Raw genomic sequence first — 3,551 nt, forward strand, 5'->3', positions numbered from 1 at the left:
TGTCATGCTTAGTTCGAAGCAAACAGCAAACAAGAGGAACAAATTGTTAGATTAATCCCGGAGCAGATAACAAATTCAGAGAGATGTCTAATAGATGGCTCATGGACACACGATGCATTCTTTAGTGGTTGTGGGTGGACATGGAAAACCTCAGAAGAAACGACTCAGCTATTGGGAGCAAGAAACCAACGACGAAGAATCTCACCACTTCATTCAGAGCTGGAGGCCCTTTTATGGGCGATGGAATGCATGCTTCAACTATCGACGTGTCAGGATTTTGGCACCAAAAGGATCTTGTCTCAATGATTCAAGACCCGGGAGCATGGCACAACTTCTCCACTGAACTAGATGAGCTGCAGAAGCTGAAGAGCATATTCCAAGAATTCTCAATTGTTTTTATTCCTCGAACTGAAAATGTATCTTCTGATTCATTAGCTAAGATAGCAAGATCTTTTTTTAGGAACCTGTACTACATTGGTTGTTTTATTCCGGTCTTGTTCCTAAGACCACCTCAAGCTTGAGTAATACATCAGTCGTTCGATGTCAAAAAAAAAAAAAAAACTTTACCGTTACAATTAGGAATAATAATTGGTGGGAGAATGTCACAGTGTTTGGTAACGTGTCACCTCAAGTAAATGTTGTAATGTTGTAATTGTTTTCCAAATTAACAATCATCCAATTTTTGAAAGTTTAATGATAAGCCAACTACTAGGTAGGTTCCTACCAATACAAAACGACAACATGGACGGAAAGAGTATCATTTTGCAGCACCAATCCATATTATCGTGCTAATTCTTTTTTTTTGTTTAAAATAGTTTAATTTTGAAGTTTTTTTAGGATATGTATGTATATGTACTAATATGATTAATTTAAGAAAAAAGAAAACTAAAAGTGGAGAAAACAGAAATTCTATTTGTTTTCTGAAAATAGAAAATTTGCAAGTATCGAAATTTCTTTTATATTATCTTAGACATTGCCAAAAGCTAACATGAATTAAGAATATATATAATCGTGTATCGTTTGGACTGTTATACGAACAGTTGAGGCTTAGTGGTCAGTGGTCTACCTCTCATGCACATAGCGAGAGAGAGTCATTTTCATGAACGTTCACGTATTAAGAAACGTACGTTTTACTTGTGAAGACTATATATTCATACTCGTATTCCTTGCTTTTTCTAAATAAGTGATAACTAGGTTAAGATCCGCGCCTTGCGCGGGATCAACTTTATATATAAAAATTATTTTATGTATTAAATATTTTTACATATTATGAAATAATTAATATATAATAAATAATTAAAGTTCAGTAGCTATTAAATATATAATTAAATTGGTGTGAACGAACATATAAATCAATTGTATTAATCTAAAGAAAATTTTATTTGATAGGATATGTTATTAAGTTTAAATGATACTAACATAGATAATATATTTTAGTATATTTTTAATATTAATGTCTATTAAATGATGATTTCTACTCATATAGTTTTTTTGATCATTTGTATCTTTTATAAAAAAAAATTTAAATTACTGATAACAAAATTTTCATTGTGAGATTTATAGTCTTAGTAATTTATAATTTAAAGAAAAAATAAGTTGTCAATGATCGTTCAAAACTTTTATCAAAAATATTGTTCAAAGTAAATTTTGAAACTAAAATATTGTATTTTATATGGTTTATAGTTTAATTTAAAATGATATATATATTAATCTTAATAATTAATTAAATTAGACTTTTTACTTATATAATACATGTAATCATTTGTATTTTGTCATAATAAAATTTTTAAACCATGGATCATAAAATTTGAATGTGAGACTCTTAAGAGTTTTATTAATTTATAGCTCTTTGTAAAATTTCAAAATATAACATATACATAAAAATCTAAATTTTTATTATATGGTTATTGTGGTTGTTTAATTTATTTAATAGTTTAAAATTAAACAAATATGATAGAAGATACACTATTTTTTTATAAAATCTTTATTATTAAAAATCATTAATTGCCATATATACTTTAGCCACATTAGGCAATTCCATATATTTTATTCAAGGAAATAATAAAGTACATTAATGAAGAATTTATTGTTAGTTTAATAAAAAGCTTATTATATAATTAGATGGACCAACATATTTCTCTAATGATTTTAAGAATCATCCTAGTGATGACATGTGTCTACAAAAAGAACTTGTAATGCTTCTCAAATAATATATAGTGGATTTGACATTTTTCGCACAGATTAAGAAAATAGCAGAAATATATGTAAGTTATTATTAATTATACCTCTCTGACCAATAGTATTTGAGATAAATAAAATTATTTATAAAATCAATGCAATTTTCAATTAATTTTCAACTAAAATTAAGTATAATTTGCATTGAAATTGTAAAGTGACACTTTTTGTAACAAGGAAAAAAAGTTAAATGACATTTATTATAAACAGAGGGAGTATCTGATAATTTTAACTCAATCATTATTTAATTACGTGGAACTATTTATATAAAAAAAATTTGGAAAGAATAAACTTCAATTATTATCGTCTATAGAAAGTGGAATAGCCACTTACAAATTATTAAGGCTTAGCCACTTACAAATTATTAAGGTGACAAAATATCTGTAAATTTGGATTTGATTTGTTGTCTATTTCGATTCAAACCAAAAAATTTGGATATCCGTAACTTTACAAAACAAATAGTAATATATAATATCCGGAAAAATGAAGCAAATTACAAATATTAATATTTTTAGAAATGGATATTCGACCCAATCCATTATATGCATATATATATTTAAAGAATTATATATAAGTCCTATAAATATTATACTTTATATAAGTTTTACGATTTTTAATTAAATTTATTATATTAGTGAACATGATTAATATATATTGGTAGCTTCTAATGGTTTCTTCATTTACATATAAGAACAACGACTTCTATTATAGTGGTTGGATTACTACGGATCGAGTTCCGGCTTTTTGGAAGTATTCGTGATCCGATCCGTTTTGTCCAAATAAAATTATATGTTCGTATTTGATTCATAACTATGTGGATATTCGATGTCCTGGATATAAAAAAATAGATTTGTCACCGGATATCCGATTACTTGATCCGTACAAATTGAATATAAATAAATAAATAAAAATATAAAATACTAAAATTTGTTTTACAAAACTAAAACCATCAACAATCTTCCTCCCATTTCAAACTCTCATTCGGCGTCTCTCTTAACTTACGAGATCTCTCGTAACAAAATATAACTTGAGAGAATGGAAGAAAAATGATGGAATTCAAATGCTCAGAAGGAAGAAACTTGACGCTGAGGAAAGAGAACGGAGTTAGTTATCTTAAGTTAGATAAACATAAAGTTTGTTAACGATATATTGTGTAAATCTCTTGAGATGTAGGAGATAGGATACGCTTCACGTATGTATAAATATGAGTTGCCTTTGAGCTTAATAAACAAGCAAGTTTGATAACCAATTCTACATGGTATTAGAGCATATTTACATTACTTTTCAAATCTAAAAGCATACGTGTTGTGCTTAAT

The sequence above is a fragment of the Brassica oleracea genome, chromosome C2 (genome assembly GCF_000695525.1).
Source record: "Brassica oleracea var. oleracea cultivar TO1000 chromosome C2, BOL, whole genome shotgun sequence".
Classification (NCBI taxonomy): Eukaryota; Viridiplantae; Streptophyta; class Magnoliopsida; order Brassicales; family Brassicaceae; genus Brassica; species Brassica oleracea.